Here is a 25,824-nt window from a genome sequence, read left to right as displayed (position 1 = left end):
TCTACCTTAGCTTCCTTTCTGCTTCATATTGTGCCTGCCTTTGCCTTTACCACTCTGGATGTTTCACTGACTAATGATGGGAACAGTGAAATACAGTCTAGTAAGGTCAATCAAATCAACTTTGCACAAGATCCCAAGAATACTAGTAGTATTGGAATTGTGTGGCTTTTGCTACAAGTGTGTCAAATTGAGATAATCTACAGTATGTTGGTGTATGTAGTCCCTTAAAAATATAATATAATTCTCTTTTAATTAATTACACTTAATTAATGTATTAAATGGACTGCCGCATAGAAATGTAGGACACAGAAGCTTCCAAGAAAAAAGGGTCACCCATATGGACATCATCAGACTCTGGACACGGACTATAAACTTCAAATACTGTAGTCAAACTTTGACCATGATCTAGATCTAGAGAAATATTATTTACCATTCCCACGCTTCATATTGCTCCCGAGATCAAAATTTTGACTAGCACATCAATCATTTCTAATGTAGAGTCCCTAAAAGCCATTTTGAAGAAATACATCAGTGGTTTTGTTGACTGGAATAACATGATTTCCAAATATTTTAAAATGTTCTATTGGCTGATTCTTGATTAATGTAGTTCTGTCTTTAAACTCAATACAAGGCATCTGGATGTGTGGCTTTGATCGGCAAACTGGACTGAGTGATGGTGAACCAGGAAATTGCTCCAAGGAGCCCGGCCGTCGGGCTCTGCTTTTCCACCCAAATTATTCTAAACTTTTGTTTCGTAAATGTTTTCCCTCCCTGTCAGATTGAAATCTAATTCTCCACTGGGGCCCTGCTAGCGAAGATCATAGAGCTTTCCCTCTTTCTCAGTAAGCCGGACTTTCCATCAAAGTTCAGCCTTGCATGCTTGAAGCTTGTAGGTGATCAGCTTTTGAAGGGGGCGCACTAAGAAATACAAAGAGTGCACAGCTAATTCATCTCCAGAGAACTTGACAAATGATGGAGAACTAGAGGCACGCAACTGTACTCCTCCATTCCCCGCTGGTTATTGAGACTAATGTCAGTTTCTGATGTAAAGGATTTGGTGCGTCTGAACGACTCCATTGAGGGAGGGCTTTCATGTTGCAAATTATTCATTTGCTTTAACGATTTTAGCAGATGCTGTTTCTTAGCAAGGTCACTACACGACATCCTCAGTCTGGTTTGTTTCACATCAGAACAGATACAGAAACATTTAAGACCAAGAGTTCATGGTTTCTATCTTTAAAAACAGCATATTGTGCCACTGAGTGTCAGTAACAACACAACATGCTCTACTGGTAATATTCATGCCAGCATAACTTCCTCTGCTCTGTCCTTGTACATCCACAGATGGAATTATTTCCAAGCACCGGAGGTCAGAGGAAATATTTTAAAAAATGTTTCAGTGACCCCCAGTAACTCTCAGTGGAAGCACTGAGTGGAAAAACCTTGATATGATTTTGCCAAATCAAACATGATCTGCTAATCCTGCAAAAACAATTATGAACAAATACTTAATTGCAATTATTAATACATATAAATAATGAATGATAAATATATTATACAGTACTTGCTATGCATATTTCTGATTATTATTATTATTATATTATTATTATTTGTATATGTGTAATATTATTATGAGTTTGGTATTGCTTCTTTTATGTCATCTGTACTGAAATATTTGACCGTTTCTCTGTTGCATTTTAAATTCTTGCATATTAAGAATATTCCAAATTAGTTACGGTTCTGGTACAGTTAGGATGCTGTCTAAGTAGGCATAAGGCAAAAAGACAGCTCTGGGTTTTGGAACAGAACAAAATTATGTTGATCTAAGAACCTGCAAAATCATGGTCACTGATTAGGGGATAAGACAAGAATGTAACTCTATAAAGCACGAATCAGCATCTTTATTTATCAGATGAAAGTTTACATCGTCTGTCTAATAGTACAAATTAATTTCCCACATGTATACCTTTCCCTATCTCAAGCTCTGTTCGGCCCTTTGGCTCACTCAGCAGATTGTGGGACATCCTCCCAGAGCAGCAGCCCTCCTCTCCCCTTGGCCAGCAGTTGAAAGCTCTTATCTGGGTCATTCGGAGGGAAGAGGGGATCTTTGTTTCCACTGGAGCTGGTGACAGCAGCAGTCACTGCTTCAGACCTCCCGCTCTCTCCTGCATCTTCATTATTAACAGCACATGAGATCAGCTCTGGAAGAAAATAAACAGAGGAACTGACTTAGAAAATCAGGTAGTCAATAGAAACTAAATGAGGTACAAACGATTTTTATCAACAGTTTATTGTGGAAATAAAAAATCTTGGGAAAGGAAGTTCAAATGTACCAAAACATGGCACTATTGTTGTGGTGTGTTCCTTCCTGCAGTAATATGTGATAATCAACTTTTCTGAAATGAAAATAAGAACAGGAAAATGCATTTATAAAAGTGTTTTTTAAATACCATCTTTCTGCCAGCTCTATTCCTCTGGCAAAGCATTTCAATCTTAGCTGTAAATGGAATAGACAGTAATGTGCAATAGTTAAAAGTAAAAAATCATACTGTGCTTTACTATGTCAGTTCCCATACACTTCTGATTTTAGCTGCTCTGCAGGCTCAAAAGTAATATATTATAACTGATGTAAAATGAATTGCATGAAAATGTAGTGTTTATGTGAGTTGTGCTTGTGTTACAGCTCTGAAGGATGTGTGGCTCAAGGCATTCAGGAGACTCAGGAGTTAATGTTCTCCCCAGCTGTTTGGACGTCTATTCACCTTCAACAGACCACAATTAAAGTCACTCAAAAACATTTATAAACTCTCATTCAGCTGATTGGAAATAATATTTGTTTACTTTTTAGTTATCCAAAATATGTGTATATGTGGTGCAGTTACACAATCTACCAGCAGGCAGTAACTAGATGTAGCCAACACTTAGACCACTGGTTCCCAATACTGGTCCTGGAGGCACCCCAACAGTGCACATTTTCCATGTCTCCTTAATCAAACACACCTTATCCAGGTCATCAGCTCATTATTAGAGGCTCCAAGACCTGAAAAGGGTGTGTCAGAATCTGCAATGTTGGGGTACCTCCAGGACCAGGACTGGGAACCTCTGACTTAGACACTACTATGAGAGAGGATTAGGGCCAAGCAATGATAAAAAATAAAAAAATAAAATAAAACATCTCGAGATTAAATGTTGAGATTAAATTTAGAGAATAAATTTATGTTCTCAACATTTTATCTCAACTTTTTTCTCGCAATTTTACAATGTCATAATTTTATGAGTTCTCAACATTATATTTTTGATTTTCTTTTCTCTAAATGTAATGTAGACTTTAATCTCGAGATGGTTTTATTTAAGATATTTTATGATATTTTGGATGAAAACCGGGAGGCTTGTGACTGTCCCATAGACTGCCAAGTAAGTTACACTGTCAAGGTCCAGAAAAGTATGAAAAGCATCATCAGAATATTCCATGATCTGCCATCAGTGGATCAACCGTAATGTTATGAAGCAACGAAAATACTTTTTGTATGCGAATAAAACAAAAAACAAAATTACTTTATTCAACAATTTGTCTCCTCTGTGTCTCTCCACTTCAGTGTAGAGCCATTTTGGAGAATATGAGCTGAACGCAGGCAGCTTACACTCTTCTGTGTCAGCCGCGCCACAAGGATAAGTTTTCTACATTCATATTCTCCAAAATGGAGACAAACTGTTGAATAAAAATGGACAGAAACTGTTGAATAAAGTTAGACGAAGACAAACAAAGCTTTTATGGGTTTGGAATGACATGGGTGTAAGTGATTAATTACAAAATCTTAATTTTGGGGTGGAGTATCTCTTTAATAACAACATTTGTGAAAAATAAGCACACAGATTATATGGGCTACATTTATAGTGATATTTCGTTGTTTTTATTCGTTTTGGAGATTGTCAGTCCCAGGTCATTAGCCTACACTGAAGCCTACGGAAGAAGGACCGTGGTTTTGCGAAATATCTTATTTGGTGGTCATACGGATTTGATTCACATAGGGGAGTAAATTATGACAGATTTTCATTTTGTATGAATTGTTACTTTCTTGTCAATTAGGTCCTTGTGTTCTGCGTCATAATGCTGTATTACTGTTGTTCCGACTCAAACACTAAAGATGGGCAAACTGATCCTGAAGTATTAATAAATCGATACTAATGCGAGTATCGAAAGTGTCGATACTCAAATAATAAAGATCAATAATAACGTGTTTTTATTTACTAGTGATTTTGTTTATTTACCAAAAAATAATGTGTAGAATATGCATTCAATTAAACGAATAACCTATGTTAGCAAATATATTTGTGAGAGGGACTTTCCTGCTTACCTGAACACACACAAATGTTGCAAGACAGAATCAGTCAATTACAGAGAGCATTCACTCACTTCTGACAGTGCATTTAAATATAGCTGCATTTCCCAAGAGTAGCCAATAATAAGAAAGCATTGATGTTTTTGGGAACAGCAGCCCAGAACAATGCAGAAAAAACATATATGTTTGCATATATGATTTTATGCATGCAACCGCATATTACTGGCAGTCCCTTATGACAATAAACCATGGTTTTTCTAAAGTGACCATAGTTTAACTATAGTGGTAAGCATGGAAATCTACAAATACTATAGTAAACATATTTTAACCATAGCACATAAGGCTGTTTTGGATTTGCCATTGCATTAGCCTATATTTGACTATTGACTTGACTATAACTCTAAAATGTGGGAAATAGTGTTAGTAAAGAAGCTTTTGACTGGTAGTGTATGTTTGTAAAGTAAAGAAAGTTGGAGATCCATCATCATGTGGACTGAATGAAAATGCAGGTAGTGAAAACCGCGGGCTCTGCAGATTGTGTATTGAAGTGTGGGAAGTTGTGAGATGGAAATCTCCGGATGAGCTCAGGGAGGTTTGAATTTTCAGAGTCTGCCTGCTGCCATCAAGATAAAGGCTTTTGTTAAGTAACAAAAAATCTTTCCACAGCAAAACAAGACAGATAAAGACACCATATATCTACTGAATGAGGGACATCTACAAATGAACAACAACAAAAAGATGGAAATAGTCAGAAAAGCTGTCATGCTTCACAGGACAAAAGCTAGTAGCTAATAATAAAATATGCAATGGAAGACAAGTTTTCATATTCACCAATGTGGTAAAATTAAAACTCTGGTCTCCCTAAAAACCTTATCTTTCAGAAGATAAGCAAACCACACATATGCAATTGCTTTCTGCACGTCCCACACACACACACCCTGAGCCAGGAATACACACAACGCCCATCTCCAACAATAAACAGCACAAACCGCTACACAAATATTCTCAATATCCGCTCTTTATTTGGGGAAAGGCGTTGTCATGTGTCATATGTTGGATCCCATCGGGACTCAAACAAACATCTGCTAAAAAAAAATGGGATGATAAACATCCTCTTGCTCTCCTACTCATATAGCCTATATCTGTGATGCTATATTACACAAAGCAATATACAATATAATTAATATAATTAAATGAAATTTCAAAGAGAACCAAGAGGAATATTTTAGTGCCCAGACGTTGCATATTCACAATTTGTGAATTATATATATATTTAATTTATGACTAAGTTTCATCTTTGTCTCTAATATTTCTTTTAAAATGTGTTAGATAACTGTTCTAACTATTTATCATTATATTATAATACTGATTTGCTTGCTAATATTTAGTAGACATATATAAAATCTCCAGTCACTTGTAGAGTTTCAGCTGATATTTTTATTAAAAATAAATGTTATTTATTAAATGCATTAAAATGTATTTTAATTATATTACAATCTAATGTTTAAGTTACTTATATACAATAGTAATATATAATACTTAATATTTATTTTATTAGTAATATATTGTTTTAAAATTACATTTTTTGTTTTTATATTTAGACTGTAATTTTTAAAATAAGCAATTACTTTCATCTGAGAATCACAAAATATAATATAATGCCCGAAACCCATTTAACTTTTATAATGTAGCATGTAAAATACAAATTGACTTTTTTTTCTTTTACTCCATCCCCATCGCCATTATATCAGCTGCTAACAAGGATCTTGTGGAATCAAACCGAATAAGCGGGTGGCTGATCATAGACCCCATCATCTGACAAAGTGGCGAGCCAAAAGTATCTTCGGGAGAACATGACAGAAAGCAGAATGTTTCAGGGTGGCAGAAACACGCCTCAGATCTGGTTAAAGCAGTCTTGGTGGCAGTTGTCATGGAAACAGATGTGGGCGGCAGGGCCGTCACAGTCCCATTAGTCGAGGTGATGAGTGTATGGCACGTGGGCAGCACCGAAGTCTTGCACTGCAATAATAAGGCATCATATACTGTATGATATGCTATATTAGCATTTCATACAGGTTCCGTGCAAGACCTAGATGCGTTTGCACTTGTTGTCTGATACATCGATTGGAAAAAAAGAGGGATGATATTCGGAAAGAAAAATTTAATTGAATAAATATGAATTGTAATGTAGGAGGCTGGAATAACTGAAAGGTGGAAGGAGCAGAAGGAACAATGGAGAAAAACCTTCACTTGTTTATCCTAAACAGCAAAGAGATTCAATTGAGTGCAAATTGAGATGGATTTTTTTTTTTTTTTTTGCATGAAATTGATTAATTAATACATTTTTAGTTATTAAAAGTCAAAAATATAGTCATTTTAATATTATCTCCAACATTTCTCTTAAACTTCTCATGAAAATATCTGAGCTATGCTGTCCACATTAACTTTAGAATTCTATTAATATTTGAAATAAATAATATTCACTACCATCCAAGTTTGAGGTCAGTAAGATTTTATTTTGAAAGAAATTAATACTTTTTTCTTTCAGCAAATATGACTTTACGCTGTTGCACAAGATTTTAAATTCAAATTAATTTTCTATTTAATAAAGAAATAATGAAAAAAAAATAAGTATCATGGTTTACACAAAAATATTAAGCAACTAAACTGTTTTCAACATAAGAAATGTTTGTTTCTTGAGCAGCAAATCAGTATATTAGAATGATTTCTGAAGGATCATGTGACACTGACGACTGGAGGAATGATGCTGAAAATACAGCTTTACCATCACAGATATAAATTTAAATAAATGTTAGAAATAAATTTCAAAATGAATTTAATAAAAAAAAAATGCATTTTAATAGAAAACAGTTATTTTAAATTATAATATTTCACAAAATGACTATATTTTTGATCAAACGAATGCAGTGTCTGTGAGCATAAGAGGCTTCTTTTAAAAACATTTTAAAATCACACTGACCCCAAACTTTGAACAGTACTGTAAATAATTAGATTTGTACATTTCTATGTGTACTTTTGCTGTACGTCAGTGATTTTCATATTTGGGTCCGTTTCCCAAAAAATATATGTGGGAGTGACATCTGAGACCATACCATAAAAACATAACTTAAGATCTCCATTAAGTCTCCTGAGATATAAAAGAGTTACTTCTGAGCAATAATACATTCCTCCGGGGGTGATTTGAAGAGGATGGTCTCATATGAGATAATAAAGAGGTTTAGTTACAGAGGATCCAAAAATCACATTCTTATGATCAGTAGATGCATCATGACAAATGGTGTGTACTGAATGTTTTGACGTTGATTAATGAATACGTCTTAATGTTGCACATTTACGTACTGCACAAACCCGACAGACAGCAAATAAACACTGCAGCCATAAAAAACAAACCAATGCTTTCTACAGGCCTCGAACGATCAGTGAAGTAAAACAACTCGAGCCCAGCTGTGCGTCTATCTCGAGACGTCAAGTCTGACTTCTATTTTCACCACTCCAGACGTCCTTTTCACAGATCTGGCTGGAGCCCAGTAGGCGATCATATTACCTTCATGTCACAGCACACAGCTATGATGGATGGCCGTTGTTGGTACTGTAACGCTCATGCACATTATTCACCAGCATTGCTGCTCCACACAGAGATTGTCTTTCTCATATGGGCCACCACAGAGCAGGAATGATCGAGAGGTCTCTGAGAGGGAATGTTTTCTCATGATGGCCCAATGGCATGGCTTGTTTTGGGAGTTCGAGTTCATGACGGTTCAATAGTTGCGGGTAAAGGTTGAAAGTCTGCTTCATGAGATCACAGGTTCCCAGGCTTTTTTTTGTCAGCTGAAACTCTATGATATAAATGATTTACTTGATGAATCTGTTGAGACTGCAACTAGTTAAGTTATATTTTTGTTTAATACATAGAATGTTTATAATTTTATTTATTTTATATATATATATTTGTAAATATATTTTTGCATTTATTTTTGATTTTATTTACTTTTTTCTTCAATATTTTTTAATCTTGTTGCATTAATTACATTTTAAATGTTTTTATTCTTTATTATTATTATTTTGGTATTTCAAAATGATATTTACATTTATTATATACAGTATCAGGGCTATGCTAGTCTTTTTTTTTCATTTATATATCAGTAGATGATAAAGCTGCCGTCCTAGACATTATGATTTTAGAGATGCACCAATATAAAAATTCTGTCTAATTATTTTAATGTCATGGCCAATAATTGACAAATGACCAGTTCCTAAATTCTGTAATGCAGTGCTCAATACATATAATGATTGTTATAATAATAATTTCTCTTTTTAATTTCTACATTATTAATATATTATAAAAATATTGTAATAAGTTATTATTTGGATTTTTGACTTTTTTTGTCTTTAAAATCTCGATGTTTTTGAATATGAATAATAATAAATAATAATTTTTTATAAATTTCAATGTTTTTTTATTAAAAAATATTTTAATATCTTTAATATTCTGATTGTTAAATAAATAACTGTAGAGTTTTAAATATAAAATATAATGTAAATAATTTATCACTATTTAATTGAATTGTATTTCTATCACAATCTCACACACCACCACAACTTATAAACCCAATTTACATTCTTTTTTTCCCCACTTTACAGCATACAGTAATGAATCTGTTTTTTTGTAATGACATCCCACTACACTAACCATACTAAGTTTGTATGTAGCATATGCTGTGCACATTATTCATTTTTCCCCCACTAAATTGGATTTTAACTATTTATATGCAAAATAATAACTGAAAAACACTGGCAAAATGTGACAACAAAACAATAGCATACTAAAAAATACATACTGTTTCACATATAGGCAGTATATATAGGCTACCGTACAGTATTCAGAACACTGTGCACTAGTATTTCATTCCAGTCCTAGAACTGAAAGAAAAAATATATATAAATTAAACAGTAAGTGTTGCCCCCTAACCTTCGGTTGAAATGAAGAAAGGTATACACACTTGATTACTCTGGGAATTTTTAATATGACAAACAGGGCATATCTCTGTTTTCTCTGTCATGCAGTTAGTCAGTGATAAATAGAGGAGGGCTCCAGGTCTTAGTGTGTACAGGAGAAGCCTGCCACAAGGGAGATCTTATCCCTCATTTCTCTCCTATGTTTAACTTCTATCTGTGGTTGCTGATGTTGACAGCAGTTTATACAGGCTTGCAAACATCTTCAAACATGATATCTGTGTATATACTGCCATCAGCTGGCCAAATAGAGCTCTGCAATCAATCTTACACATCACAGAAAATCCTGAAAAACACCAATGTAATGTCTCATGATATTTCTATAATTTTATTGCATTAGACAATAAAATATCAAACCAGGTGGTTTTTGTTAGACAGTACTTATTTGAGCACATGGTCCACTTTAAAATAGTGGTCTAAAATCATCGCATTTGCACTCGAGATTCATGAGACAGTAAGTTGCTAAACATCTGAATGGCGGGTTTTGTTGTAATTATACCAGTTAAACTGAATATTATAAAGATCATTAGGGCGGAGCTTATTTTTTGTTTATCAATCTCTGAAAAATACACCAGAGGTTTTAGACTTTATAATTTTAGAAATGCATTGCTACTTCAAATACTGTCCGATACGAATGTAAAAGCTGATCAAATAAATGAAAATACAAAACTAAAAAACTTAATTTCGGCTTCACATACAGTATGAAAAATGGACATTACATATGATATTTGCAAAAAGGTTAACGTTTTTAATAATTAACTTTAATTGAGCCATAGATACCTGTAAATTAAAATATGTCTAATATTGCTGATAACTGACATAACTGTATTGACTGTTTTTGACAGGTTGAGGAAAAATGGCAAGATGTTTTAGAATTCAGTTATAGCTGAAGGAAAGGATTTGGGAGTTTTACAGAGGTGAAGAAAATGCAGTCACAAGTTTTGAGGTGGAACAAAACTGAAGGGTAAGTCAACTTGAGAACATCCCCTTCTAAAATGAGACCGCCTTTTAAATGTGTGTGATGTCGCTCACTGTATCTTCAATATATATATTGTGCATGCCCATAATAATGCACAGTATTGCATGAGCGAAGTGATTTAAAAAGAGCAGTTTATTTGAACAATTTGGCTCTTTGTGTGATTTAAAAATAGCAGTTCACTGTTAGTTCATTTTTTTCTAGACCTGATTGTCTTCAGGTCATGAGAGTGTACATTGATTTAAAGTACTCACACAGTACATCAGGTGGAGTGCCCACTTTGTAGCTCTTCCCGTTCACTTCTGTGATGCAACACACTGCACATTGACACAGGTGTTCTCCGTAGCGGGTGAAAATGACCCGTATCTCACTAAAGAGGCTTCTGCTCCTGCTGTGCATCGGGGGATCTGTCCACTGTATGCCACAATCTGCAGGGAAAAGTAAAAGACAATCGCAGCAACAAATCAGTCTGGACACGGTCTACGAGGAAGCCAGGAGTTTAACTTTCTATGACAGTAAGTTCATCAGTTTATTTATTTGGGACGTAAAAATGGCATGCGTAATTTTAAGATCTAATTTTTCAGTTTGAACTACATATCTATTAACTTTTGCCTCAGTAAACCCATAATTTGCTGCTCATTAATAGTTAGTAAGCTAGTTGTTAAATTTATGTATGGGGTAGGATTATGGGATGTAGAATACAGCCATGCAGAATAAGGCATTAGTATGTGCTTTATAAGTACTAATAAACAGATAAAATGCTAGTAATGCATGTTAGTTAATAGGGGAAAAAATGATCTTTAAAATAGAGTTGGCTCCGGCAGAGGCAAAATTATCTGCACCATCGCAAGTAAGTACAAGAAAGGAGAAGAAGAAGAAAGAAAAGAAGAACTGTACATTAAAAAAAATACAAAATAATAATCCAATATTAAACTATCCGCTTTTTATTGTTTACAGATCATTTCCATGAAGGAGGAAATTCCTATAGAATCGGAGACACCTGGACCCGGAATGGAAAGGTAGAGTGGACTCAGGGGCGCAACTATCCACTGTTAGAGGGGTATGCAGAAAACATGTTGGCGCCCCCCCCCCCCCCCCACCACTTCTAAATAAATAATTGTCATCATCATGACATCATCATGTATGGGCTTTTAAATAATAAATGTTTATTTTAAAGTATATCAGACAGCCACTGTAAGCCTACCATAATTATATGGTATATATGTACACACACACACACACACACACACACATATATATTATTATTGGGGTGGCACAGTTCAAATTTTCACAGTTCGGTTTGTTTCACGGTTCAAGGGTCACATTTCGGTACAGTTCGGTATGTGCTATGTTTATGGAGAAATTATAATTAAAAAAAATTCTAACTACGAGCAAAAGCAAAAATAAATACAATAGAGTAAAGAGGTCTAGTATTAGTTTTTAGATACATAAATTTAATAAAGTAATCAAATGTAAAACAGCATCGCATATTTGACTATAAATTAAAGATTGTTCTTTATTAAAGTTACAAAAGCTTTTTTTTTTCTATATATTTTTTTAGATATTCTTTTCATTAAACATTTTAATTATTAGACAAAAACATATTAAAACTAAAACACAGCACAGGAAATAATTAACATATTCATGAACATGTGGACAATTTACATACAGCATTTCATCATATGATTGTACCTAAATTTTATCCAGTTTTTGTTTATGACCGTTTAATCTTTAGACACTTAAAAATATTCTCCCATTTTTTAAACAGGTGCGATTTACCTTTGCGACAATACCTCAATCTTTCTATAGTTACAACTTCAGATATCATAGATTTCCACATCTGAGTAGAGGGGGCATCACTACCAACCCATTTGACCATTATAGCCTTTCGAGCCAACATTAGGAGAAACTGAACAATCTGTTACAAAAGCTTTTTAATCAAGAGCAGTGAGTGATTTCTTTGTTGTTGCTGTTCGATTAATATAAAGACTGTCACTTTAAGAGAATGCACTAATACAGCAGGGCTAGGATACTTATCAAGACGGGCATTTTGACATAATTTTTGTCTGAATTTGTCCATTTAAATAAAATACTTAAGAGAGAGCTTATATTTGCGCGCGTTCTGAGGCGCGGGTTTGCGTGCTTCGGATGAGCACATGCACAAATCTTCTCAATGCGCGTGCGAGCTCGCGTCCTCTGCCTCTTAAATGTTTAAACTGACAAAGCTTAAATTAGTTTAGTTTAAACACAGATATCAACGTGTGGTGATGACGGAATAAATGACAGCTCATATTCCAGTTTTACATATTCTCCGAGCATAGACGTAACATTTTAAATCCTACCTGTTGCCTTTCACCAATCACTTATTTAGCTGCTGTCGCATCCCTTGACATACCATCTCCTTTTCCCTCTTTCTTTTTCTATTTTTAGCCCCCGAGAGCTTTTTCGAGTTTCATTGACAATGCACTAACGTTAGGCTACTGCTGCTCACTCAGCGCTCACGGCGCCCCACCCACTCGCGAGGTTCTATGTCTAAATTCTATGATGGAATATTATGAGGGCACCGGCGCCTGTTAGTCCTCTAAAATGTATATATTTATATATATATATATATATAACTTTTAATACACATTTTTATTTTTTATTATAAAAAAAAATTAACCATCGCGTTGGCGCCCCCCATGGTGCGGCGCCCTTATGCGTGGGGCATACCCACTTTTTGCGCCACTGAGTGGACTTGTAAACCAGTTGGTGAGTCAGTGTTTACTCGTACTGTACATTTGTCTTTGCAAACATTTTGCAAACTAATGGCTATTCCTGTAAATCTGTATAAATAGGCTAGTCAAGTTCTGCAAGCAGTTACAGAGCATATTTTTTTAACAATTTTAAAATTGCATTAAATCTGAATTTCTTTGAAATGTTATACACATTCTTTATGAATGTCCCATCATTTGTTTGTTGCTTGGTTGAGTTATCTCCCAAATGAGTATACAAGTTTAAATGATTTGAATATTCGAAACACCCCAGTGCCATTATTATAGTTGTCCTCTACTTGATTTATGCAGATGGACAGTCCTTTGTTTACGGTGGCAACTCCGTTGGGCAGCCATGTGTGTTCCCATTTGTTTTTAGTGGGAACACCCACTACTCTTGCATCTCTGAGGGCCGAACAGATGGGCAGTTATGGTGTAGTACTACATCTGACTATGATAGTGACGGCTTGTACTCATTCTGTACCCGAAAGAACCGTAAGTGCATCTCAGAGCCTCTTTCTTTATAAATCTTGAAGACTTTGACTTAAACCAGCAAACTACCTAGTTTTTGTTGGTTTCGACCAGCGTAGTCACACTATATGGTCTTCTTGGTAAAACTGGTTGACCAAGTGGGCAAAGCCTTGGTTGAAACCAGTATACAATAGAATTTCAGTAGGGTGCAGATTAATGTGATGATTAAAGATTTCACTTTTGGTTTGTCTGATTGTTCCTTTTTTGGTCTTTCAGAGCTTGTGGCGACTCGTGGAGGAAACTCTAATGGTGCTCTGTGCCAGTTTCCCTTCAAGTATAATGGACGCAACTACACAGACTGCACATCTGACGGCCGCCGTGACAGCATGAAGTGGTGTAGTACTACTACTGACTATGATTCAGATCGGAAATACGGATTCTGTCCCATGGCTGGTGAGCATGTTTATTCGTTTTCGGTCAATTTTTCTTCTTGTAGAAATTGCAGAGTTGTATTAAGCAGTTCCCCTACAGCAGTACTGGCATTGTTCACTACAATATGAAGTTATAGGGCCTTTCGCATTGCCGGAACCTTTTCATAGTACAAGAAATAATTGTGGAACTACTCACTTTTGACATTTTCGCACCGCCGGAACTAGGTACAATTTTATTACCGGACTGCCTTTTTCGAGAACGAAATTAGCCTACTCCGGAGCAGGGTCTAACCAGCACAACTGGTACTACTCGTGACATAAGTAAAGATTGATTGGCCAGACGTGTTCGAAAATGCCCTCACCCGCCATGATTTAAAACACAGTGTAACGTACTGTAAACATTGTGTCAACTTATTTCGCAAGTATGGGGAACATCGATAAATGTACGGACGGTGAAGTGGAGGCCCTTGTAGCAAATGTTGCACTGCCATTTTTCATTGGAGATTCTTAGTCCTCCTTTCCGTTCATTCAATCGCTTTACGTATACGTTGACATTCCATGTCCATTATTTTGAAAATCCGCGAGACACAACAAAAACACAGCTCCGATCGCAGCATCCTCCATCCTCCTGTTGTTAACATTGTTCTTCTTTGTTAATGTTGTTGTTGAATGCCGTGCACAAATGACATCTCTGTCGTTCAGCATACGTCACATCCTAGTACACACTGTCTATGCGAATGCAACCCTTTAAATGGTACTAGGAAATAGTTTGCGCAAAATTGTCCCAGTACTTTAGTACTGTACATTTAGTTCTGGAACTAAAGCGGTGCAAAAGGCCCTTATTTCCTCAAAGGATAGTAGAGGAAATGGTTCCTGAGGGTGGAGATACATTAATAATTGTGCTGTCAAGTGATTAATTGCGATCAACCGCATACAAAATAAAACATTTAGTTTACATAATATAGTTTATATAATATATATGTGTGTACTGTGTATATTCATATGTATATATAAACACACACACACACATGCTTTTATATATTTAAGAAAATTGTTACATTTCTACATTTAAAATATTATTTTTAAAATATCAAGTATATGAATAAAAATATATACTTGGAAATACATGGAAATATTTTAAAAATACATACTTTATGTGTGTGCACTGTAAAAACTGAAAGATTTTAGCACATTGTTGCATAAAAGTCACTTTTATACAGTCACAATATAGTTTTCATGTACTCACTGTGTCACTATGCATTGTTATATGTTTAAATTATTGGTTCTTTTTAATACATTCAGCTGAAGTCAGGTTTTATAGACATTAATAGCTATATTGGCCTTAACTGGTCATTTATGTGCTCAGACCATGACACTCAGTGGCCTGCAAATGATGAGTTCTCGAGATGTATTTAAAAGCTAATAAGGGTGCTGGAGTTTTTAAGGCCATATAATGGGGTACTGATTTGTGGCTCCACTGACTGGATCTTTGGGGTCTGTCCTAGTCAGGGTTTTAATCCTGGCTCTGGTCCAGACCAGACAAAGTTCCTGGCTGAGTACCAGGGAGAATGAGATCAGAATGAACATGGATCATTATGTGCATTCAGAATAGATGTGCTTGCTGTAAGTATTTGGATGGAGTTTATGCAATCATAAATTCCCTTTATTTTTTAATGAAAGAAAGGCTACTTTTACTTTGTTTACAAAAAAAACCATTTAATCTTTTTCTTTAGACGAGTGCCAGGACCAAGAGACCAAGGTTTTTTATTAGATTGGCGAGACATGGAACAAGGTCATCCAAAGCATCCCTTATAGATGTTCCTGTGTTTATCTTCAGATCTCTCTCAACTGCAGTGTTCTGAACTCGTTCACAACAGATCCGGAAGAGAAGACAATGCTGAATAAAGTCGTAGTTTTTGCTATTTTTGGACCAAAATGTATTTTCAATGCTTCAAAAAATTCTAACTGACCCTCTGATGTCACATGGACTACAACCCGAATTCCGGAAAAGTTGGGATAATAAAATTAATATTAATAAAATGAAAACTAAAGGAATTTCAAATCACATGAGCCAATATTTTATTCACAATAGAACATAGATAACGTAGCAAATGTTTAAACTGAGAAATTTTACACTTTTATCCACTTAATTAGCTCATTTAAAATTTAATGCCTGCTACAGGTCTCAAAAAAGTTGGCACGGGGGCAACAAATGGCTAAAAAAGCAAGCAGTTTTGAAAAGATTCAGCTGGGAGAACATCTAGTGATTAATTAAGTTAATTGATATCAGGTCTGTAACATGATTAGCTATAAAAGCTTTGTCTTAGAGAAGCAGAGTCTCTCAGAAGTAAAGATGGGCAGAGGCTCTCCAATCTGTGAAAGACTGCGTAAAAAAATTGTGGAAAACTTTAAAAACAATGTTCCTCAACGTCAAATTGCAAAGGCTTTGCAAATCTCATCATCTACAGTGCATAACATCATCAAAAGATTCAGAGAAACTGGAGAAATCTCTGTGCGTAAGGGACAAGGCCGGAGACCTTTATTGGATGCCCGTGGTCTTCGGGCTCTCAGACGACACTGCATCACTCATCGGCATGATTGTGTCAATGACATTACTAAATGGGCCCAGGAATACTTTCAGAAACCACTGTCGGTAAACACAATCCGCCGTGCCATCAGCAGATGCCAACTAAAGCTCTATCATGCAAAAAGGAAGCCATATGTGAACATGGTCCAAAAGCGCCGTCGTGTCCTGTGGGCCAAGGCTCATTTAAAATGGACTATTTCAAAGTGGAATAGTGTTTTATGGTCAGACGAGTCCAAATTTAAGTTGGATTACCTGATTACCTGGTCAGACTCAAATTAAGAACTGTAATCGCCACTCTCGCGTTTGAGTCCTCTCTCCCCCATCACAGAACAATCTGACCAGCATGGATTTAGCGAGTGGCAGCCCATTCCAGACGGCCTTCGAACACCAGGGTGTCCTGCTATGGAAGCATGAGGAGAACATCTCCACTGCCCCGACATGCCATCGAGACACTGGCCGCCCAAATATCCGAGCTCTCCTGCCAGGTCCACAGTCTGCGCCTTCAGCCTACCGCCTCTCATGCCTCCTCCGTTCTGCCAGAGCCACGGATAAATAATCATCCGGTCTACTCGGGTGAGCCAATGCAATGTTGTTCTTTCTTAACTCTCTGCTCTCCGGTCGGGCTTGTGAATGGGGAACGGCTAACTGGGAGATGGAGACAGATTGCATCTCCAGCTTTGTGCTTTTCAAGGAGGAGATGATTCGAGTCTTCGACCGGTCAGCCTATGGTGAGGAGGCTTCTCGTCTGCTTTCCACACTCCAGCAGGGCAGGCGCTCCGTGTGAGACTTTTCAATTGAGTTCCGAACCTTAGCTACCACCAGCGGCTGGAATCAACCCATGCTGGTCGCCCACTTCTTGGAGGGCCTGACTCCTGAAGTGAGGGACGAAGTCCTCATCCGAGAGATCCCCACTCGGCTCGACGACCTCGTCGTCCAAGCCATTCGTGTGGAGAGGCAATTCAACCAACAGCGCCGAGCTCACAGCCTTGAGGACACTCTCTTTTACTCTGCACTTGTCAACTCCATTCCCCCCACCACGGCCCAGGACGCAGAGCCGATGCAGCTAGCATGCCTTCTGATCTCGTCTAAAGAGCGCGACAGGAGGATTTCGAATCATCTCTGCATGTACTGTGCCAGCACCAAGCACTTTGTTTCCGTGTGTCCGGTAAAAGCCAGCGCTCGTCAGTAGGCGAAGGGTTACTGGCGAGCACTACCACCAAGATCATCCCAACAAGTTCCTGCACTACACTTCCGGCACAACTCCATTGGAGTCTTCTGCTCCGCCCTGATCGACTCTGGGGCAGAAGGAAACTTTGTGGATGAGGAGTGGGCGCTTCAGCAAGGTATTCCTCTCACACACTTAAGAGACTCCACTCCTCTTTTTGCCCTTGATGGCAGCTCCCTACCTAGAGTACAGAAGGAGACTATTCCATTGACTCTTACCATTTCCGGTAACCACAGAGAGACAATATCCTTTTTTATTTTTCGTTCTCCTTTCACTCCGGTTGTTCTGGGCCATCCTTGGCTTAAGCTCCATAACCCTCGCATTGATTGGGCTAAGGGATCTATCTTGTCTTGGAAAGTGTCATGTCATGTTGAGTGTTTAGTCTCTGCTGTTTCCCCTGTGTCTTCTGTTTCTGTGTTGCAAGAGGAGGCAGGAGATTTGTCTGGTGTACCAGAGATGTCTCTTACCCCTCACCGCCCGTACGATTGCGCTATCGATCTTCGCCCGAGAACCACGCCCCCACAGGGTAGGCTCGTTAGAAAATTATTTATCCGAATCCCTTAGAGCCGGCACCATCGTTCCGTCATCGTCCCCGGCCGGCGCTGGGTTTTTTTTTGTCAAGAAGAAGGATGGCTCTTTGCGCACCTGCATTGATAATCGGGGGCTGAATGACATCACCATTAAGAATCGCTATCCCTTACCACTGATGTCCTCGGCCTTCAAAGTCCTACAGGGGGGAAAGGTTTTTACCAAACTCGACCTCCGTAACGCTTATCATCTCGTCCATATTAAAGAGGGGGGTGAATGGAAGACCGCTTTTAACACGCCCCTCTGACACTTTGAATACAGGGTTCTTTCTTTCGGATTGGTTAACACCCCCACCGTCTTTCAGTCTCTTATCAATGACATTCTTCGGGATATGCTCAACTTATTCGTCTTTGTCTATCTTGATGACATTTTGGTTTTCTCGCCGTCTCTCCAGATTCATGTTCAACATGTTCAACAACCTCCAATGGTTGCTTGAGAATCGTCTTTTTGTCAAGGCAGAGAAATGCTCATTTCATGTGCCCTCGGTTAAGTTTCTGGGCTTGGTCAACTCCGCTGAGGGGATCAGTATGGACCCAGCTAAGGTCCAGGCAGTGGCCGACTGGCCCATTCCTGACTCTCGTGTTTCGTTTTAATGCTTTCTCGGCTTTGCTAATTTTTATCGTCGCTTTATATGCAACTTTAGCCAGGTGGCCGCGCCGCTTACCGCCTTAACCTCCGTTAAGTCCAGTTTCAAGTGGTCAGGGTCTGCTCAAGTTGCATTTGATCGTCTTAAGACTCTATTTACTTCTGCGCCCATCCTTATCAATCCGGATAGCATGAGACAGTTTATCGTCGCGATTGATGCCTCCGAGGTGGGGGTGGGAGCCATTCTTTCCCAGCGGTTGGCTTCTGATGACAAGATACACCCGTCCGCCTACTTTTCCCATCGTCTCTCCCCCACGGAGCGTAATTATGATGTCGTAATCGTGAACTGATCGCCATCCGCCTTGCATTAGGTGAGTGGCGACAGTGGTTAGAGAGGGGTCCGCAATTCAACCTCGCAGTTTTGGAGAGAGTTCTGCCGTCTTATTGGGGCCACCGCCAGCCTCTCTTCGGGTTTTTCACCCTCAGACTAATGGTCAGGCAGAACGAGCCAATCAAATTGTAGCCCGCATTCTCCGCAGTCTAGCTTTTCGTAACCCCGCATCCTGGGCTAAACAGCTGCCCTGGGCAGAATATGCTAATAACTCTCTTCCATCTTCTGCCTCAGGCCTCTCACCCTCCAGTGTTGCCTGGGTTACCAACCCCCTCTATTGTCGTCTCAAGAGACCGATACTAACTGCCCATCCGTTCATACGTTTATCCGTCATTGCAAACGAACCTGGAGGAGGGTAAGATCTGCCCTTTGTCGTTTGAGAAAGCGCATGAGCGTCGCGGCCAATAGATCTCGTGTCAAAAGCCCTCTCTAAATTTTTGGTCAGAGAGTGTGGCTTTCCACTTCCAATACTCCGCTCTATTCTGAGTCTCGCAAACTAGCACCCCGTTTTATCGGACCGTTCCGCATAGTCAAGATCATTATGTTGCCCTGTTGCCGTCAAACTACATCTACCGCCTAATCTTCGTCGCATTCACCCTGTATTTAACGTTTCTTGCATAAAGCCGGTTAACTGCTCATCCCCTCGTTCGTCTTTCTCCGCCGTTCGGATTGAGGGTTCTCCTGTCTACACTGTCCGCAGCCACTTTCGCGTTTGAGTCCTCTCTCCCCCATCACAGGCCGGGTGTGATTTTTAACACCACACCCCTGCAATCATCCTCCAGACTATTTAACACCCCTCACTTGACCAAATGGGGTAATTTTGCTCCATTTTAAGACATGGCCATACAGCAGATTCAACTGTCTTATCCAAACTTTTTTTTTTTCCCAATATGAAACAGACTGTTTTCAAAGACTTTTCTCCTTTCTTTGATTTCCTTTCCGAGCTTATCACCCATTATGTTTCATATGCTCTATTAAATACAGTTACAGAGAACATGCCCTATACAATATGAAACTATCTAATCAGTTAACAATCATTAATGTTTATTCTCCTCCTCAAAAGCTCCTGTTTGGATCATCACAGAAGCTGGAAATCAGCCAAATTCCCATCAAGTTCAATGGAACGCTCCCTCGTCTGCCCACATTTATTTGTGTTTTGCAGTCTCACGTTATGAGGATTTTCAGAGCTGAATTTTTATGGAGATAGTTTTTGTGACAATTTATGTTGATAAGGTAGAGTACAAAAGCATCGACTGTAATCCAGATTCCTGGAACGAGAGACATTTTGTCCCTTCATTCAATGTTTGTGTAACTCTGTCTGCAAGGGATGATCGCCTATGCTAAAAGCACAGGATGAGATTTCATCATACACAAACAAGCTACTGTCCTTGAACTTAAAAACACACATCAGTGTCCCTTATGAAACAAAAATATATTGCAGTATATTGGAAAATATCATGTATATTAGGCATATATTCTTAAATATATTTATTTTTTCCAATATATTGCAATATATTGAAAGCGGCAATCATTTGTATATTTTGCAATATATTATATAATATATGTATCATCAATATATTATTAAATGTATTCAAATATATAACATATTAGAAAATAAAAAGGGAAAATAATATATTACAATATATTTTAAGAAATATATTGGTAAATATATTTTCCTTTCGTAAGGGGTGTTAGACCAGATTTATGACAAATACACCGTTATCAGTTGAGGTGGTTTCTCTGTGAGAGCTGCTTTATAAGTCACTGTCAGGCTGTGTTTCGTTTTAATGCTTTCTCGGCTTTGCTAATTTTTATCGTCGTTTTATATGCAACTTTAGCCAGGTGGCCGCGCCGCTTACCGCCTTAACCTCCGTTAAGTCCAGTTTCAAGTGGTCAGGGTCTGCTCAAGTTGCATTTGATCGTCTTAAGACTCTATTTACTTTTGCGCCCATCCTTATCAATCCGGATAGCATGAGACAGTTTATCGTCGCGATTGATGCCTCCGAGGTGGGGGTGGGAGGCTGTACTAGGTTCACTGTCAGGTTCACCACGCCTGGATAACAAACAAACATGAAGGGCTCTGTAATATCTGTTTTGGTGGTCTTGGTTGTGCTGGACAGGTAAAATTTCAGGGTTATGACCATAGACTGTATATGACATTGTCTTGATGGAGGTTGAATTAAGACAGAACTAAGCATTAAGTTTTTTTTTGGAAAGCTGAGATAATTCTAGCTTAGCATTCATGAAAAAAGAGTGAAGAGTGAAACTTATTTTATTAAATAGGATATCTGACATTGGGACATAAGATCAGTCTTTTTAACCATCCGAGAGATTTTTCCTCATTTGATTCAGTTAAGTGTTTTAATTCAATACAGATTGGCTAGTGGACTGGAACACAGATCGTATGACTACACGAAGTACCACACCATGGATGAGGTGAGGTGATCCTGTACTAGCAATTGATATTGATTGATTGTTTCTTTTATTCACCTGGTAAATCTCTCCAAACAGATCTCAGCTTGGATGAATCAGATGGAAAGGGAAAACCCAGACGTTGTGTCCAGCATGGTATATGGACAAACTTATGAGAAGAGGAACATTACATTACTAAAGGTACTACCTGTTTAGTGCAATACGTGTTATCATCATAAATGTCCAAGTTGTTTTAACTTAAAATATAAAATGTTATGTTTAATCTAAATAAATGAATTTAATTTAAAATGAACTGAACTGAACTTGTTTGTTATGCTGGGAAAGATCCTGGGCTCCTACAAAACCGACTCGAATGTGAACACGTTGTTTAAAAACCTGGACTTCTATATCACCCCAGTGCTAAACATTGATGGATATATTTATTCCTGGAGGGATAACACAGTGAGTTTTATCCTTTTAAGTATTCTATGAAACATACTGTACATTTGATAAAGGTAAAATATATCTGCACATTTTATATGTTTAACAACATATGTGATATGTTTTAAAGACTCGACTATGGAGGAAGTCCAGAACAGCAGGGACTGGAAACTGCAGATGTTTTGGCACTGATCTTAATCGTAACTTTCCTGCTTACTGGGGGAGTAAGTAACATTTTTCTTTTCATTAGAGATCAATTTCAATGTTAGTTTCTTAATTTCAGCACATTCATGGGTAAAGTATGTGTAGTTCAGCTTTGTTATAAAGTTTGCAAAGGCTTACAGTATTTTCTTAAAGGCTTACAGTTTTTTGCCATGCCATAAACATAAATGAATTAAAAATGGTTGAATAGGGGTTAAATAATTGTGACATAAATAAACAAATAAATAATCCTGCAATGCAGATGTATTATATTTATCGATATTTCTACCTTTTATATGCTTCTAAACCATTATAGACGCATTTTTATACAATATAATATGTAAATAAATTCAAATGTAATATGCATATTATAAGGGTTATAAGCATGACTTAAGAGATGCCTTAACGCAACACTTTTTAACTTTTTCTGTATTCAAAATATAAAAAATGTATATGAGCAAGTACATCATGAATTCTTCTTCCAAACCATCTTTTTGTCTTATCCCGAATCACTACGGTACACTTATAATAAGTGTTTATATTCAGACTATTGTAGCCTGTTAGGGTCGTCACCACAGCAGTTCAGTCAGTGTACTGTTTGAGTACATGAATTACTCTGGGATATTGGTTTGTTTTAACTCAGAGGGAGTGTCAGCCACATTAAAAAAGTTAACAGCTTAAGTCATTTGCAGATTAATGCTTATTGGAGACGCGAGTTTTGAACTCTCTCACAACATACACGGAATTGAAGACAATGATGAATAAAGTCGTAGTTTTTGCTATTTTTGGACAAAAATGTATTTTCGATGCTTCAAAAAATTCTAACTGACCCTCTGATGTCACATGGACTACTTTGATGATACTTTTCTTACCTTTCCGGACATGGACAGTATACCGTTCACACAGCTTCAATGGAGGGACTGAGAGCTCTCGGACTAAATCTAAAATATCTTAAATTGTGTTCTGAAGATAAACGGAGGTCTCACGGGTTTGGAACGACATGAGGGTGAGTTATTAATAACATAATTTTGATTATTGGTTGAACTAACCCTTTAAGCTGGCAGGGATAAACCTAATGTTGCAGTAGCAAGCAAATAAAAACTCCACTGCTCCCCACTGCTTGTGGGGAAAGAACAGTCAACATGTGCTCAACAGCACAGAAGTTGATCATATAAGAGAAATGAGGGATAAGATCTCCCTTGTGGCAGACTTCTCCTGTACACACTAAGACCTTGAGCCCTCCTCTATTTATCACTGACTAACTGCATGACAAAGAAAACAGAGATATGCCCTGGTCGTCATATTAACAATTCCCAGAGTAATCAAGTGTGTATAACTCTCTTAATTTCAACCGAATGTTAGGGGTCAACACTTATGTTTGGTTTATATACGTATATATACAGTATGCAGGTGCTGGTCATATAATTAGAATATCATCAAAAAGTTGATTTATTTCACTAATTCCATTCAAAAAGTGAAACGTGTATATTATATTAATTCATTACACACAGACTGATATATATATTTTTTTCATTTTGATGATTATAACTGAGAACTAAGGAAAATCCAAAATTCTATATCTCAGAAAATAAGAATTTTACTTAAAACCAATTCAAAGAAAGGATTTTTAGAAATCTTGGCCAACTGAAAAGTATGAACATGAAAAGAATGAGCATGTACAGTACAGCATTCAATACTTTTTTTTTTTTTCAAAAGGGCCTCCTTTTGCCTGAATTACTGCAGCAATGCGGCGTGGCATGGAGTCGATCAGTCTGTGGCGCTGCTCAGGTGTTATGAGAGCCCAGGTTGTTCTGATAGTGGCCTTCAGCTCTTCTGCATTGTTGGTTCTGGCATATCGCATCTTCCTCTTCACAATACAATAGAGAATAGATTTTCTATGGGGTTAAGATTGGGCGAGTTTGCAGGCCAATTAAGAACAGGGATACCATGGTTCTTGTCCTGTTGCCAAGTCCTGTTGGAAAATGAAATCTGCATCTCCATAAAGTTGGTCAGCAGCAGGAGCATGAAGTGCTCTAATACTTCCTGGTATACGGCTGCGTTGACCTTGGACCTCAGAAAACAAAGTGGACCAACACCAGCAGATGACATGGCACCTCAAACCATCACCACCAATGAATTGCAAAATTTACTTTCATCAGAGAACTTTGGACCACTCAGCAGCAGTCCAGTCCTTTTTGAAGCGAAGAGCTTCTGACACTGTATGTTGTTCAAGAGTGGCTTGACACAAGGAATGCGGCCGCTGAACCCAAGTCTTGCATACGTCTGTGCGTAGTGGTTCTTGAAGCACTGACTCCAGCTGCAGTCCACTCTTTGTGAATCTCCCCCACATTTTTTAATTGGTTTTGTTTCACAATCCTCTCCAGGGTGTGGTTATCCTTAATGCTTGTACACTTTTTTTCTACCACATCTTTTCCGGTCCTTCGCCTCTCTATCGATGTGCTTGGACACAGAGCTCTGTGAACAGCCAGTCTCTTTTGCAATGACCTTTTGTGTCTTGCCCTCCTTGTGCAAGGTGTCAACAGTCTTCCCCATGATTGTGTAGCTTACAGAACTAGACTGAGAGACCATTTAAAGGCTTTGCAGGTGTTTTGAGTTAATTAGCTGATTAGACTTTGGCACCAGGTGTCTTCAATATGGAACCTTTTCACAATATTCACATTTTCTGAGATAGTGAATTTGGGATTTTCCTTAGTTGTCAGTTATAATCATCAAAATTAAAAGAAATAAACATTTGAAATATATCAGTCTGTGTGTAATAGGGGTGTAAAAAAATATCGATATACTTGAGTATCGCAAAATTGTTTGGCGATATTGTATCGATTCTCAAAATCTTAATATCGATATAAATATTTTTTAAAAATCATTTAATATTCGTCTTCATCTCTGAAAAAATCTTGAGTAACAGGAAATACTAGCAATAGATCACGCAACTAATGTTAGAGTTAATGTAGTTCGCTGCTAGTAATGGAGGGTGAAAGATTTGTTCCAGTTCATGTATCTGTGTACTAAGCTGCAGTGTGCCTTAATTTAGGCTTTTGTGGTACCATTCTATGGCGTTTGGATGAGGTCATTAATATAACATTGTTATGGCGCACACACCGTGCAAAAATTTAACGATAGAACGACTGATCGACCGATCGAACATCAAACCAAACGTCTATCCGAACGTCTTGAGCTTTGAGCGTCTTACTCTGCGGGTGACCCACGTGACGGTCAGACGTGACATCAGCGTCTTGAAATTAGCTGTTTTTTAAACATTTAAGGAGCCAAGCTACTATGCAAAGACTATAAATGGACATTACAAGTATAACAATAAAGGTATTTTATACCTAAACGAATACTTAACCATTTCCTGCATCCTGCTGTGC

At 37.6% G+C, this 25,824-nt stretch overlaps 1 long non-coding RNA gene across 1 annotated transcript; it reads left to right on the top strand.

The window, feature by feature from the left end:
- The first annotated feature begins 21,400 nt into the window (after window positions 1-21,400).
- Window positions 21,401-21,994, top strand: LOC132143381 (uncharacterized). Its single transcript, XR_009434245.1, has 3 exons — window positions 21,401-21,501; window positions 21,757-21,817; window positions 21,893-21,994. It is a non-coding gene; the product is annotated as an uncharacterized LOC132143381 (long non-coding RNA).
- Window positions 21,995-25,824: the final 3,830 nt, after the last annotated feature.

Source organism: Carassius carassius, chromosome 7 (assembly GCF_963082965.1).
Source record: "Carassius carassius chromosome 7, fCarCar2.1, whole genome shotgun sequence".
In the NCBI taxonomy this organism is placed as follows: Eukaryota; Metazoa; Chordata; class Actinopteri; order Cypriniformes; family Cyprinidae; genus Carassius; species Carassius carassius.
The sequence above is the reverse complement of the archived record's forward strand: the minus strand, read 5'-3'. Positions and strand labels throughout refer to the sequence as shown.